The sequence below is a fragment of the Salmo trutta genome, chromosome 16 (genome assembly GCF_901001165.1).
Source record: "Salmo trutta chromosome 16, fSalTru1.1, whole genome shotgun sequence".
Taxonomy (NCBI): domain Eukaryota; kingdom Metazoa; phylum Chordata; class Actinopteri; order Salmoniformes; family Salmonidae; genus Salmo; species Salmo trutta.
This window is the reverse complement of record NC_042972.1, coordinates 46835124-46851621: the sequence shown is the minus strand read 5'-3', so window position 1 is coordinate 46851621 and position 16498 is coordinate 46835124. Positions and strand designations below refer to the sequence as shown.

The 16498-nt window shown below is 42.2% G+C and overlaps 1 protein-coding gene and 1 long non-coding RNA gene across 12 annotated transcripts in view; one reads left to right on the top strand and one right to left on the bottom strand.

The window, feature by feature from the left end:
• Positions 1 to 16498, top strand: part of LOC115150870 (forkhead box protein P1-B) — a 203327-nt gene that overhangs the window by 78838 nt on the left and 107991 nt on the right. For 7 of the 10 annotated variants that reach the window (XM_029694641.1, XM_029694634.1, XM_029694633.1 and 4 more), the window contains one exon: positions 10761 to 10827. The gene's annotated coding sequence lies outside the window, so the exon portion shown is untranslated. Of the gene's footprint in view, positions 1 to 2031; positions 2230 to 10760; positions 10828 to 13389; positions 14060 to 16498 lie in introns of those variants that run through there. The other 3 variants (XM_029694635.1, XM_029694639.1, XM_029694638.1) reach the window with 3 other exon arrangements.
• LOC115150873 (uncharacterized) lies at positions 10059 to 15854 on the bottom strand. 2 transcript variants are annotated; one of them, XR_003867168.1, is made up of 4 exons: positions 14862 to 15854; positions 11383 to 11637; positions 11215 to 11307; positions 10059 to 10820 (listed from the first exon to the last, which is right to left on the bottom strand). It is a non-coding gene; the product is annotated as an uncharacterized LOC115150873 (long non-coding RNA). The 2 variants fall into 2 exon arrangements; XR_003867169.1 differs by having other exon boundaries at positions 11230 to 11307.

Sequence of the window (16498 nt, the reverse complement as noted above, 5' to 3'; positions counted from 1 at the left end):
TCTCTACCATAAGCCGCTTCCAACGTTGCTTTAGAAAATTTGTCCGTACCTCCAACCGGCCTCACAACTGCAGACCACGTGTAACCATGCCAGCCCAGGACCTCCACATCCGGCTTCTTTACCTGCGGGATCGTCTGAGACAAGCCACCTGGACAGCTGATGAAACTGAGTATTTATTTCTGTAATAAAGCCCTTTTGTGGGGAAAAACTAATTCTGATTGGCTGGGTCTGGCTCCCAAGTGGGTGGGTCTATGCACTCCAAGGCCCAACCATGGCTGCACCCCTGCTCAGTCATGTGAAATCCATAGATTAGGGCCTAATGAATTTATTTCAATTGACAATTTCCTTCTAACTCAGTCTTTGAAATTGTTGCATGTTGCGTTTATATTTCTGTTCAGTATATACAGTATATACAGCCCTTAGCCGTGGTATATTGGCCATATACCTCATCCCCTCGGGCCTTATTGCTTAAATGAAACGTGCAGGTTTTAATTTACTATGGAAAACACAGGGGCCACATGTATCATTTGACATTTAACAGCCCACAGAGATATCTCTTTTGAAATGAATGGAAGTGAAGTGTGGACTAGCCACCATTTGGTGCTGTGTAGAACAAGTGGTGGCCAGAGAGCACATATTTAACTGTCCTTGTGGAAGTTCACATCTGGTGTGTGGAGCTGGGCGACTCGACGGCAGGGCAGTCCCTCCCCCGACGCCACTCTCACATTTCATCATCTGTTCTCCAGCACCGGGGAGCTCCGGCATAAGTTGGCTGCTCTGGATCCATCTGTTGTTATTATTTTCCACTGATAATTGGCTTGAACAATGGAATGCCTGTGTCTCCCTGCCTTTGAAACCATACACCCTGTTTATTTTCCAGACGTCTCATTTCTGCTCTCTCCTTCTCTTTCTTTCCCTCTATCTCCCCCTCTCCTCTCTCTCTCTCTCTCTCTCTCTCTCTCTCTCTCTCCCGCTTACTCCCTCCCTAGCCCGGTGTCTGCACCCCCTCTTCCTTCATTTCTGCTTCTTCCCCTTCTATGTTTGAGAGGGGCTTGCATGAAAATGACGTCTTTGACTGGGCGCATCAGTATGTGTCACTCAGCATCTAAAGCTGGGCTCCAGATTTTCTTCGGGGCTCGGCTCCCATTCTCTTTGGTTCACTTGAAGTTTTAGTCATGAAGCCTGGCAGATTCAGGCAGACACTCCAGGAGTCTCGCTCCGTTGTGAGTTTCTGCATTTATATCCCGAGAGAGGGGGATAGAGAGACAGAGAGTAAGAGGGAGGGAGGGAGGGCAAGAAAGAGAGGGTCTGTAGACTGTAGGAGCTGGACATTTGCGGCTATTCTAAATCACTTTATATGTTTTTTTTCTTGGCTCTGAAGACCTAGCCTGTATTTCCTATACATCCACTAGGATGTGTCCATAGGGGTGCAGCAGGGAGCAAAGAGGAGGATGAATAAAAGCAGTAGCAGTATGATACTTTTACTGGACATAATTGAAAGGAAAATTCAAGCCCCAAAGTGACCTACCTTAACTACACTATACGGTTTTAGTTAGTGAATATATCCTTTTGAATTTTCTATAGATTATATACTATGTAACGTTTGCTTACACAAGTTAAGTGGGTAGCTGAAATTGATATTTTAAAAGTTGAAGATTAGGCATTTGTTGTTGATGTATTAAAAACAGACTGATAGAAACAAATTGTATTTGAAGAAAATCCTACAGCATTGTACTATAGTCATGTGTTTGCATGTGTCTTTGTCTTTACAATAAACTTTGAGCCCTCTATAACATTAAGGACAAACTCAGTCATTTTTGTTTCTGGACTGGTTGTGTGGCCGTTCTGGAGTGTGCTAATTTGTTCGGCTTGCAGAGGACAGGTAGTGTTCTCAGCAGGCGCCTGCTCCTCTCTGCCTGGTCTATGCCAGTCCTTCATTTGCTGAGTGTTTGTGTTTATGCAAAAGGGCCTCTTCCTGCATATTTAATCTAGAGCAAGGCACTGGCTTTTGTTGTGTTTAGACCACATACCTCCAGTCCCTCTGAGCACTGCAGTCAGGACTCCCTTCAGCTCTCTCACACTTCTACTACTTCTACTGCTACTACCTACTACTAACACTGACAGGCTTTTCTTCTGTTTGAGAAGTGGATTGTAGACGTCTTGTTAAACCTGGAGGAATCTACATTAATGTTTCATTAATGTAATGAAACTCAGGCTCACGGTTCATGGGTAAGTCAGTAAAGATTTTCATTTTAGCATTTTCTCATCTTCTCTCGTCTTGTATGGGTTCATGTTGGGTGTGTGTCTGCTGTAAGTGTGTTCTGTAAGTGTTGTACAGAACTGTGCCGTAGGTAGAGAGATGCGTTCCTCTGAAGAGCTGAAGTTATTTTGGAGGTCCAGGGTTTTAGACTGAAGGCTGCCTGGCCGGTGGTCCACTAGTGCTTGCATAGAAGAGGCTTGCATTGTGTGAACTTCACTCCTGTTCTTTAGTTCAGTAGGCTCGAGCTGTGTGATTAGTAAAGCAGTGAATGTGCTGCTCTCACGGGTTCCTCTCACCTTCTCTCCCTCCGTCCGTCTTTGTCCGGGGAATTGGAATCTGCGGTTATTGATATTAATAGCACACAGGATCTGTGGCGGGTGAATGGAGGAGCAGGGCACAGAGACTTGGGAGTGGAAACGTGATATCGCAGGAGAGAATTGACAGTCCTTCTGTTTGAAAGGGTGGAAAGGAATTGGCCGTAGAAATAGCGTTGCATAATCTGGCTGTAGGTTAGCCCCTTTGTGCTGTCAATGTGAGTAGGGTACATATCTCCGTCTACACCGTTGTATTTTTGTGTGCTCGCAGTGAGACTGCGCAACTTCATGAGTCCAACTCTCTCTCTCTCTCTCTCCCTGTCTGCCTCTCTCTGTCCCAACTAGAACTTCTCAATTGTAGGAGAAACCATATGAAAAAGTGATTTTTTTTCTGTTTGCTTCCTGGATCAGTAGATTAGAATTTGTGTAGAGCCAGAGTGAAGTAATTTGGGTATCCAGAGGAAGGGAATGCTCTATTCAAAGAGCTCTGTTAACATTTAAATAGTGTAAAGAAATGCACAGCCTTGTTTGTTCTGGGTTAGGAGTGAAATTCCACTTCCTTGGTATTAAAGCGGCAAAGCTCTTTCTGTGTACTCTGTGTTTTGTTCTTAGCTCAGCAAAACGTGAGGGCAGGTCCAAAGAATCTCTGGGATCAGACAGGCTGACATTCAGCAGGCTGCACTGTTGCCTTTTCAGCTTACAGGAAAATAAACTCCTAAAATGGCTTGAGGGAAGTTGGGTTTAATTGGTGGGTTTTGAGCTTGTTTGCGTGTCAGAAAGTGCTGTTGTTTACAGTCTATGTAAGTGTGCAATATATTGCCACAATGTTTGCCAATCGCATTGAGAGGGAAAATATGCTTGATATTTTGAGCTGTTTTATGAGACGTAGTTACGTTTTCATTGAACCAGTCTGTCTTAATAAAGCGTGAAAGAAATGAAGACAAAAATACTATTCAGTCAGCCCTTTAGTGAATCACAGCTGTAAACAGCTGCATTTGTTTCAGAATGAGTCATGCCTTATATCAGGGGTTCCCAAACTTTTTCACTCAGGCCCCCCTTTCAGCATTGGGGAACACATGGGCACAAGCACTGTTCATGACACAAACTGTCCACATCCCTCTTGTTGGCTGAGAGAACATTTTAAATGTTTAAGCTTATTTCATGCAATTCTACACATTTTGTCATGGAGTGCAGAGAACATTTTGCCATGTCTAATGTGTATTCATGTGATATTTGAGTGACTCAAACATTACTACAAATCTGTGGACAAAAAAAAACCTAGCTAATAAACGTTAGCTGACAATACAGTGCATTCGGAAAGTATTCAGACCACTTGACTTTTTCCACATTTTGTTATGTTACAGCCTTATTCTAAAATGGATGACAGAAAAAAAATCCTCATCAATCTACACACAATACCCCATAATGACAAAGCAAAAACAGGTTTTTAGATTTTTTTTACAAATGTATTAAAAATAAATAACAGAGAAACCTTATTTACATATGTATTCAGACCCTTTGCTATGATACTCGAAATTGAACTCAGGTGCTTCCTGTTTCCATTGATCATTCCTGAGATTTGAGATTTGGAAAGACACATGCCTGTCTATGTAAGGTTCCACAGTTGACTGTGCATATCAGAGCAAAAACCAAGTCATGAGGTCGAAGGAATTGTCCGTAGAGCTCAGAGTGAGGATTTTGTCAAGGCACAGATCTGGGGAAGGGTACCAAAACATTTCTGCAGCATTCAAGTTCCCCAAAAACACAGGGGCCACCATCATTCTTAAATGGAAGAAGTTTGGAACCACCAAGACTCTTCCTAGAGCTGTCCGCAGGGCCAAACTGAGCAATCGGTGGAAAAGAGCCTTGGTCAGGGAGGTGACCCATAACCCGGCGGTCACTCTGACAGAGCTGCAGAATTCCTCTGTGGTGATGGGAGAACCTTCCAGAAGGACAACCATCTCTGCAGCACTCAAACAATCAGGCCTTTATGGTTGAGTGGCCCAACGGAAGCCACTCTTCAGTAAAACGCACAGCCTGCTTGTAGGATGGAACGCTTTGGCCTGAATGCCAAGCGTCACGTCTGGAGGAAACCTGGCACCATCCCTAGGGTGAAGCATGGTGGTGGCAGCATCATGCTGTGGGATTGTTTTTCAGCGGCAGGGACTGGGAGACTAGTCAGAATTGAGGGAAAGATGATGGAGCAAAGTACAGAGAGATCCTTGTTGAAAACCTGCTCCAGAGGGCTTAGTACCTCAGACTGGGGACCAAGGTTCACCTTCCAACAGGACAACAACCCTAAGCACACAGCCAAGACAATGCAGGAGTCTCTGAATGTCTTTGAGTGGCCCAGCCAGAGCCCGGACTTGAACCCGATCAAACATCTCTGGAGAGAACTGAAAATAGCTGTGCAGCGACGCTCCCCATCCAACCTGACAGAGCTTGGGAGGATATGCCGAGGAGAATGGTGTCATGCCTGCTCCCGCTTTCCCTCCCTGGCGCTCGAGGGTGCCAGGCTGCCCAGCACTACTCACTCCTGCCACCATCATTACGCACACCTGCTCCCCTCATCACGAGCATCAGCGATTCATTGCACTAACCTGGACTCAATCACCTGTGTTATTTCCTCCCTTATATCTGTCTGTTCCCCAGCTTTGTTCCCCGCTTCAGCATTAATTTGTCATTTTGTTACCCGGTTCTGATGCTATTCCTGTCCTATTCCATGTCTGTGCTATATTAAATATTCACTCTCTGTACCTGCTTCTCATCTCCAGCGTTGGTTCTTACAGAATGCTGAAGCCATCAAATGAAGCATTGGGGAGTGCTGGCTTTTTGGTCTTGGTGGTGACATTGGGTCCGGGGCCACCACCGATGGAACCAGGGGGGTACCTCAGCTGGTTCGTCAGGCTTCCACACCCTAGCTTGCTCGAGAGGTTTCCTTGCCCCGTTTGTCTTGGCAGGCTCTCATCCCACGTCATGCCTCAGACGGATCGTCAGGGTTTTACACCCCAGACGGATCATCAGGCTCCCACATCTCAGCCAGCTCGCCAGGCTCCCACGTTCCAGCGAGATCATCAAGCTTCACGTCTCAACCGGATCGTCTGGTTCCCACGCCTCAGCCGGTTCGCCAGGCTCCCACACCTCTGCCGGTTCGACGGGCTTCTACACCCTAGCCGGCTTGTCCAGCGCCCATGCCTCGGCCGGCCCAGGTGGGACGCTGGGTTGTGCCCCTAGAGGGGGGCTTCTGTTACGCCTGCTCCCGCATGCCGTCAGGCTTGCCCAGTTGGGATGCCGGGTGGTGCCCCTAGAAGGGGGGCTTCTGTCATGCCTGCTCCCGCATTCCCTCCCTGGCGCTCGAGGGCACCAGGCTGCCCAGGACTACGCACTCCTGCCACCATCATTACGCACACCTGCTCCCCTCGTCACGCGTGTCAGCGGTTCATTGCACTCACCTGGACTCAATCACCTGTGTTATTTCCTTCCCTGTAGCTGTCTGTTCCCCAGCTTTGTTCCCCGCTTCAGCATTAATTGTCATTTGTCGTTTTGTTACCTAGTTCTGATGCTGTTCCTGTCCTGTTCCATGTCTGTGCTATATTAAATGTTCACTCTCCGTACCTGCTTCTCATCTCCAGCGTTGGTTCATACAAATGTGAGAAACTCCCCAAATACAGGTGTACCAAGCTTGTAGCGTCAATCCCAAGAAGACTCGAGGCTGTAATCGCTGACAAAGGTGTTTCAACAAAGTACTGAGTAAAAGGTCTGAATACTTATGTAAATGTTATTTTTGAGTTTTTTATTTGTAATACATTTGCAAGCATTTCCAAAAAAACTGTTTTGCTTTGTCATTATGGGGCATTGTGTGTAGATTGATTGGGGGGAAAAAACTAATTAATCGATTTTAGAATAAAGCCGTAACGTAACAAAATGTGGAAAATGTCAAGGGGTCTGAATACTTTCCGAATGCACTGTAGCTTTCGAAGGTCTGCAATGACTGACATGACAAGAGGAAAACTGATGATGCACTACCCAATTTCGAAATTACACCTTGTGTATTTTACTATCACAACTTTCAGGACGAAGTTAAAAGCTTGAAAGAAAAGAAAAAGGAAAGACCCCCCGGTTTGGAACCACTGCCTTAGATTGTCCTGTGTTTCAGAGCACAGACAGTGGCTCTTTGAGTATGCGACAATCGAATATACTTTAAATGCCCTGATGTCATATTCATTTTGGCTTTGACAACAGCTGATCAGTTACATATGGGGATGCGCTACCGAAATCAGTGAATAGCGATAAAGAACGCAGTCGCACATGACACGTTCTCAGTGTGTGAAAATAGAATGAGTTATAGTAGGTGAATCTTCAAAAATCGAGTTTAGTTTAAATGTCAGGATGTTATACTCATTTCAGCTTTTCATCTATTAGAATTTGATGCACAGTTTTCCACAATGCGTTGGAAAAGGTGGGCTGGCTACAAGTGACAGGCCCTAGTTCTCTTCAAGTAGCCAAACAACAAAACTAGGCTACTTAATTGGAAAGATTCCAATTAGCAAAGCTTCTGCGGTGGTGTTCAAATGTAGTTTTTGTTCTCCTTAAAATGATCACGAATATTGCATCGTAGGCTACATCTTTGAAAACAGAAGTCTATTATTATTATTCGTTTTTTCAGTGAATTTCTGTTTTTTAATTGAAAAGTGTTTCTTGTCCTTTTGGACTTTGTCAGAGCTTTTAAACTAAATACTTAACCCTCTTTTGATTTGTGAATGTGGCTGCACCGGGGACTTGGGATGTGGCTGCGTTATTGATGTCATGTTAATCAGGCCTTTTGATTTGAACACATCGATTGTTTTAGTTTTGAAGGCTAGACTAACTATTTAATTTATGGAGCAAGCCTTAGCAGTCATTCTGATCTCGTTCCCAATGATCAATGTTTAACTTTATTATGTTTGCGGTTCTGAATTTACGATGCACCCGACTGTCCATGTTTTTTTTGTGCAATAGCCTTTAGATGTGTACTAGGCTATGTCATTTAATTTATATATATGTTACAGTACTTTGGCTTCACTAACAAAATATGTTGAAATGGATCCAAATTACCTGTTTCTGTCTACAGTCCTTTTTAATTAGTGTAGATGGGCTATATGGGCTAGGGTATAGGTCGAATGTGATAGTCTGCCTATAACCAGCCTGAGTAGGCCTATAACTCCATTAGGTTGAATGTGGTAGTCTACCTGTAACCAGCCTCAGTAGGCCTACTCTATCAGAGTTTAGCGAAAGTAATCAAATTGGAAATGAGCTGTTATCAGGCTGGTTAATTAATGTGATGCATGTCTGTTGAATTTGGAAAGATCCACCCGCACTCGGCCCCGCCCCACCTACTCAGCCAGTCAGGAGCCGCTACTGCGTTGCGGCCGTGGCATACTGCACACTTTTTACTAAACGGTATGTGCTAAATAGTATGCGACGATGAGTAAGTATGTAGTACGCTAGTATGGGTATTTGGACACGGCCAGTGACTAGGAAAATCTTCGGTACACACACCCTAAAAACAAACACTAATGTCCTGAATATAGATACCACTGACTCTGCACTGCCTATCCTGTTGGACGCCCTCTCATTATCCTTCCTAAGCTCTTTATATGCATCCACCTCCCATTTACAGAGACCAACGTTAAACCAATCCAATGCTACGTTTTGTTTTCACATAATGCTGTTTAGTTCATGGTATGATAAATAGACCAATCTGTGTAGAATGATGCAGCTAGCATCACTAAGTGATCGAAACATGCTGGCTAGGCTTAAAGGACAGTGAGTGAGGAAACTCTGGCATGTCCTATTGACAGACCGCCATCGAGTTGGGCATCCATTAACATGGTAATGACGTGTGAAAGTTCATTAACGACCCGCCACGGAAGTAGCCACAAAAGTAGCCACAAATATCGTATTAAGCATGCTCAGAGTAATTAATGGAATAACTTTACTTTGTGGTAAATATTCATGGCCTCTTCTTTTCTGTCAGAATGGTGTGAAGAGAGTAGAGAGCTTGTCCATTAGAAGGGCTGAAGAGCCGTCCAGAGTGGATGTGGGGCCTTTTGTTCGGATTGGGTGCGTTTCAGTGGAGGGGTATTAATTCATATTTTGAACATGCGATCCTGCAACAAAGCCAGAGGCAGCATTGATAACATACCTAGAACATGAGAGCATATTATAGAGCATATTTTGAAGCAGTGACCTCCTCTCGCAAAGGGGTTCCACTTCACAGTTCTGTCTTTGTTCACATTCAAAAACATACTCATACCACTCAAATAGTCTGAACCAAGAAAAAAAAACATTCCGATGAAATGAAATAGTGTGTATTTATGCATACATCACAATCAAGAACAAGAATGTCCATGTAGTTGAACATAAAGATAATGCTTATTTGTTGCTACAGCAAACTCGATTTAACACAACATACGCTGTAGGAACAGAATTGGCACATGCTTTTAAATCATAGCAGTCTTTCCGTGTCTGTATCTCTGGCTTTCCAACAGATATGATAAGGCTTAGAACTCCCATGATGAACACTTTTGTTGTCCTTCTGTTTCTCCTCCCCACACAACATACATGTACCAAGCTGTCCGTTCAACACTTTGGCAGCAAGCGTTTTAAGATGCTCCTCGACTTTCTTTTGTCTTAGGAAGTTGTTGCGTTTTGATTCATGTTCTTAGCCGAGCCCTCTCGCTGAGCGGTAACATAACCCACCTGGGTGGGTAATCATCTCAACCAGGAGTTATTCTGTACCCTCAAATCTCAATGGTGGAGTGTGTGATGGGCTCCACAAACCCAACTGGGCAGAGCAGCATGCGCTTGTTTATCCACACCCTCAGCTCTCGGCACCCCCACCGCTCTAAACGCTACTATTACAGCCGCGTGCAGTTTTAAATTGACACAATTATCTATTTAAGTGTTACAAGATGTGCATTATATTGCGGAGAAGGAGGGGGAGGGGGGGGAAAGCACTGACACAGTTGCTATCAGAGTTATGTTGTTTCCTTTTTTCTCTCCAATACACATTTTCTATCATTAAAGTGATGGAACATTTATCTAAATGGATGTTATGCATTGGGTAAACTCATTTAGTTCCCTGGGCCTTTTCAGGTGATGGGGATTAATGATGTTTAGTAGTTTGAAACTGAAAATATCTGTCATTTGTCACCACTTGGCCATTGATTTACGATGTCATTGATGATATGTTAATTTAAGTGTAACGAATCGGAATAATAAGAGAGTTGTGTAAGAATAGTTCATTTTTAGATAAACACTTTAGACCTGCACAAACGTCTGACCACAGCTTTGACTGCCAAATGTGAACTTCACAAAAGAACAGTGTCAGAGAGTTGGAATTTCTTTCATATTTGGATATGCTTTAATGCTTTTATTCAAATGCTTCTGAGATATTGCCCGTAGTCACTTTTCAGTTTACCATAAAAATGCGATTGTATTTCTTTTTGGGGGGGTTGAGTGCTCAGTATAGAGTGCACAGTGCATGCTGAACAGCTAGTGCCCTCCAGAATGTTCTATTATTCCAGTAAGCATAAGACAGGTGTGCTCTTCCACCAGGTGGAGTCATCTTTGACAACGGCAAGGATTATTAAAAAAAAATGGTCTTGCAAATAAATGGTTCATTTTCATTTAACAGCCTCATTGTTCGCTTTATTGTCCTCCACAGCTACAGTATAGTGAACGACTGTACTTACGGTATCAACCAGATGGAAATTTACAGATGCGGTAGACAATGAGCCTAGGATAGCTACGTGTGACTTGTAGCCTTCTGTTTGATGCTGATGGTTACACAGAAGGTAGACTCTATACATCTACAACCACTCTGAGAAGAGTCTGAAGATTTATGACACCATTAAAAGGAAAGACAAACAAAAACAGCTGGATGGAAAGACAAAACATTCTACTTCTTTATAATTACCCAGGAAAAGTGTTATACCTGTTATTTCTGTAATTGTGATCCATCCTGATCATTAGCAATAGAAACAGTTGAGTGGCCTCATACAGCAAACTGTATTAATAAACATTGATTTTGTCTGTTTATCTTTCAGCCATTTTATTTGTGGTGATTGCTGATGACAAATGCGGTAGTTAGTGGCAGTGATTATTCAATAACAACCTCTAATTCCCATGTCCTCTGTCTTCAGGGCAAGGAGGCTGAAGTCACTACGCTGGAACTGAAGATTGCTTTAAACAAGCAAGTCCTTCTAGAAGGTAAACACACAATTATTCATTAGATTCCAAACTCAATGTCGAGGGTGAATGTTGTATCAGATTGGCTTAATAAATAACCTGCTGCAGTCTGGTTGCCTTGTTTGTACATTTGGTGAAACAAAAACCTTGCTCTGAAGGTTCACTGTCAAACATTTGAAAATCTACATGGTGACTAAGTGTTGACGTTTCTCGTCATGATCATGCTATGATGAATCTATGCATGACTTATTTTAGTTGATGTTATACAGTACAGTTTGTTATGTAAGCAGAAGATGAGGTCTGTAGTGTGTAGTAGACTTGCATGTAGAGAGAGATCAGATATATTGTATATCTGGAGTGCAAATATAGGTAGGTACATATCTGAGTAGTTCATGTTTATAGACTCACCAAAGGGCATTTTACCTAAAAGCAGTTATTGGCATGGAATGTCTATGTTTCTCCTCAGTACTGTCTCAGTCATGATATAGTGTATCACAGTTCCTTATGAGAAAGAGTAGATTAATACATGGTTACATATCTACTGATTATTGACCTTGTGTACCTTTGAAAGCTCACCTTGTTTGCTTCCCTTTCATGGATCTCTTGGTGAATCAGTGTGATGTGTGTGTGCTCCTCACAATCCTGTCCATATCTCAACGTGTTGTGGCCCCAGGATGTGAGCAGGTAGGCTGGAGTGATCCAGTGGGGCGAGGTGGGGGATGTTAACACATCAGGAGCTCTGGGCTTCAGAGGAGCAGCGTGTCTGTGTTCTGTCTCTCACAGCCCAACAGACAGTGATGGGTTTTACCATCCCAGCCCTTCAGCTCACAGCTAAAGGGAGGGGCACAAACCCAGGTTTAGTCCTATAGACTGTTAACAGGGAGATGCCAAACTACTTCCTTAATATTATGTTGTGACTAACCGTCATAGGCCCACAGTGTGTAACAAAGTTGTGACAATTAGCTTGAAGTCTTATTGTATTTGTGGAAATTGAGAGACAACTAAATTATTTGGAAGGGAAATAGGTTCCTGTGTTAAATTCAGAGCGACTCCACATGTATAGAGTCAATTTCACGCCTTAAGTATTGAATTAAAAATGAAATAAATCGTAAGCATGAAAAATAAAGTAGAATGTTTTTGAAAAAAAGTGAATTAATGGATGTTGAGATCCAAAAATCTAAAGCTAAATCTGTAAATCTGTAAACAAAAATAATGATATCAAAAGCAAAACCCCAGAACATGCAAGCAAATAATTTTTAATCTAGAGCAACACTCTAATTTAAAACAAGAACAAATTATGTATGACTGGTTTGACTATGCTTTCCATAAACCAAGTAATTAATCTGTCCGTAAAGGGCGTAATGTGATTTCAATCTCACAATGAATGTCTCCAGCTAGATAAACAGCTAGTAAGTTACATATGTAATCCAGAGGACTCGTGTAAGAGTGTCATCGTGTCATGGTGGATACACGAATTCCTGGTCTAAATACAAGGACGGACAGTAGCTAGCTAGTTAACTGGAGACATTCATCATGGGATTAAAATCACAATGGCCTATTCGAATATGACAAGCACTTGGTTTAATAAAAACATATGATAAAACCTTTCACTACGGCTGGCAGTGACTAGCTACAGGCATCCAGTCTTGCATTTCATTCCATTTGGCTAGCTATTAAGCCAGCCAACTAAGCTAACGTACCTCAGAATTGTCACGGGTCAATAATGAGTGGATATTAGAAGCGTATCTATCTAATACATTTCATGACAAACCATGTAACTAGATAGGTAAACATATTAGTTAAATGGGTAGAAATAGAATAGAAAAAAAGCTACTCTCCCCTGTCTATCCTGCTCATTGATTGGGTTAGGATGAACTGTCACTCCAAAACTAGTGGACCAATGGAGACGCATTATCTACGCCTCCCTCTAAACCCCACCATCACACTTTTTTTTTGGTGCCAAAAGCGTAAGCAAAGAAACAGAAGACGAACGCAAAGATCAGAGTAACCTAACCAAATGTATTAGACAAGAGCGTAGGCTAAATTGATTCAATAGGGTTGGTTGTTGGGAAAGTTTTGCTCACACTTTTTTTTGGGGCTTTTGATATCATTCTTTATGTTTACAATTCAAAAATGTTTGCTTTCAATTCTTTTGTTGTTTGATCTCAACATCCATTATTTCACGTTTCCTCAAAAATATAATTTTTACCTTTTGAAACTTTCTTTTTCATATTTACTATTTATTTGACTTTGAATTCAATTCTAAAGGCATGAAATTGACCCCATACACATGACATAACGCTTTAATTTTAGTATTTGAATAAGGTTGTGCGTTTCTCACTATCAGAGGAGGAGGAGGGAGTTTTGTGTTTGCCCTCCCCTCTCCCTGAGGAGGCTGGTGGGAGGAGCCATAGGAAGACAGGCTCACTGTAAAGGCTGGAATGGAATGAATGGAACTGTATCAAACACATCAAACATTTGGAAACCACATGTTAGACTCCATTGATTCCACTCCAGCCATTGCAATGAGCCCGTCCTCCTATACCTCCTCCCACCAGCCTCCTCTGCTATCACCCCAGCGTGCTAAACAGCCATATACCCCTATTTGATCGAGTTCAGCCAATCACTTCTCCATTTGGTAAACAGAGATCCTCGGACCAAAGGGGGAAAAAAACAAACCACCCTGCCTGGTATTTATCTTGACTGCGTTCTCTGCACAGTGTTCTGAAGCAGGTCCTCTCCAGGCCCACAGCACAACTGCTTTTTCCAGATGTAAGATCAGGACTGAAATCTTTCAAATGATTTAGTAATTCATGTTAATGTGCCAACATCAGCCTAATTATTGACACAACTTTCCAATGGGATTTTGTGGCAGTTTATAGGATTAACATGCTTCAGTCTTTAAAGCCGTTTTGAAGTGCAGTGTAGTTGAAAACGTAAAAGATACTCTTATTATTTTGGGAATGAGAAGCGGTATGCTTTGTGTGTGTGTGTGTGTTTGTCAGTGCTCATGTATGTATGTCTCCACATGCTTGTCATTTCTTTATTTGTTTAGAGATTAGGAATTAAAGCAGTCTGACAAAGAGGTTGATAACAGTAACAACTCTTGACCAGATCGTTCAGTCATCACTATGCTGAATGGTGTTCAGGTTCAGGTCTTGGTTTCTCTGCCTATTTCCACGTGTTGGTGGTGCTGAAGTCAACAGACGAAGAAGCCCTATCACAAGATGAAGTTCTCCCTCAGAAGATCAGTGTACGTTTCTGTTTAGATGCCTTTTTGAAATGTTCTTGTTTCTGTTTGAGCTTCATTTGAAGAACATGTCATACAAACAGTTGGCTGCTTGCGTTACTCGCCACGCTGCTGTGGATTTGAATGCCTCTGAAGATCAAGTTACTTTTCTAATCTGCTGCTATTTATAGGAGTATTAAGGATAAACAAGACAATTCATGAGTCCTACCAAAGAAAGGTCACATGTGGAATGTTGCATGGTGTGAAGAAGAAAGCTCACATAGTAGTTCTCTTGACTGTATGTATTGCTTACTTTAGAAAGTCATTTAATTTCTTTATATCAGCATCGAGCTGAAAAAATTGCCATGTATTAGGGTTGGTAAGCTTCTAATTCTGTGGCATTTACAGCTGGCTGTGTTTCCATGCATTTATAACACTTTGATTCTTAAGAGTTCCTTTAATCGCTTTTGCCGTGCTCCGAACATAATAAACAACTTGCTGTTGCTGAAGTGCCACATGGGGGAGATTGCTAACAAGAAAGTTAAACGTTTCTGCCACAAGCAGTTTTGTCACTGTGTTTTTCATGCTCTCTAACTACTGTAATCTACTCTCTCAGTGCTTGGCTGCAGTACAGTAGTTAAAAACGGTGACAGGCAAAATAGCTGCGAGGCTTCTCTAGTCAACTGTCTAGCTGTATGAAAATGAATTGTTATCATGATGGGTACAAAAACATTACAATGGAGACTAACATAAAAAGCAACACTGGGTTTTATACTGACCTGTTTATCTAGATTACAGGATATACCAGAGCCTACTAAACACCCACCTGCCCTCTGTCTTCTCTCTATCCCCAGTCACAGCACAGCAGCTCTTATCAGAATGGACTCTGGGAGATATCCAAGCTCATTTTTGTCTGGCTAAACGGGTTGCGCTGGTAAATGCATGCTGTATTCAGAATACAGCGTGTCATAGTGAATAGAGCAGTATTATTTTCTCTCGCGTCTCCTGCGCTTATCTGCTCTTGTAAAGTAGAAAGAATTGTACTGATCGTGTTATCATAGATGTGTTATCTTGAAGCTACTTAAAATAAATACCTTTTTAGGGGGAAATGTTTGGCAAGTTTCAATCTATTTTTCTATCAGCAGCACACAGACATATTTGTTTCTTTTTGTGGTTTGGGACATATTGATAGATGTATAAAATCAGCTCTTTCTGGGAGATTGAAGACCTTTTATGATGTCAGGTTGCTATCAGGTGCAGACGTGTAACGTGACAGAGTCGTTGTGTGAGATTAACTGTGGCAACAGTAGTAAGCAAATTCCACCCGCAGATGAGTAGTTTTACAGGGAAACGAAAAGAAAATCACAAAAGTGAGTGTAAAATCTCCAAAAGACTTTGGCCTGCTCTTTCCACCTCAAAATGTGAAATCGAATTAATCAGTTCGATTTATTTTAAGACTTAAATGTTCAGAAAAAGTATTACCTATAACCTTTTGACACGGTCAAGGCCAGCAACACCCGATATTGATATTACCATATTAAAGAAATGCTGTCCTCTGATATAGACACAGCCATTGAGAGGTCTGATTAAAGCTGCTACTTTCTCCCAGTTATATCAAATTCATATTTTCTGACTTGTTCTACGCATACTATGGAGAATTTTGGGAGCTATTTGGGAGCTATTTCTGGGCTTTGCAATTAGGCTTAGTTTTATGGGAACGGAGTGCAGAGAAAATAATAACTATGTAGCGAAGGAAATTTCAAAAAGTGCCTATGTTGAGTTGATAATCTTGGTTCTTATTTGGACATTTTTGACATTGCTGAATTCACTTCATGGTCAATATCACTTTGGCAGTCCTTCGGGCTCTCCATTTATTTGAGAAAACAAATCTCTTTTACGGATAAAGCACCTGGTGTGGCTACTTAATGGAATGGCTTTACAGTTATGTAAATAAACAGCTTGCATTTTCGGTGTGAGATTAAGAGGGCTGGGAAGGCTGCTAGAGAGCGTGAGTATGGAGGGACAGATAACTAAACAAATAAAGTTGACACATGGAATACGTTTTTTTTTGGGGGGGGGCACTCAATGTATGGCGTTCTAGTTAGATGTTACCTTTTGGTTGCTAGGGCTTGGTGAACTGTTAGGCTAGGGTTGTCTAGACATTTCCAACAGCCGCAATGTCTTAGAAAGGCCCATGAGTCTGAGACGCAAGACTTGGGTTGGCTGGGTTTGGGTGTTGGTTACAACCAATGAGTTGTATTAAGGGGAGTTAGATTTGTACAGTTTAACACTAGAGTAACTTGGCCCTTGTTGAGGTAGCAGTGGGTTACCATTAATGGATTGAGGATGTAGCCATGCCTGTTTAACCTTGAGAAGGTAACCAGAACCATGACAGGGAGTGAAAGGAGAGGAGAACAAGTGACCACTGAAACAAAGTAGTATGAGTGTTATATTACATTCAAA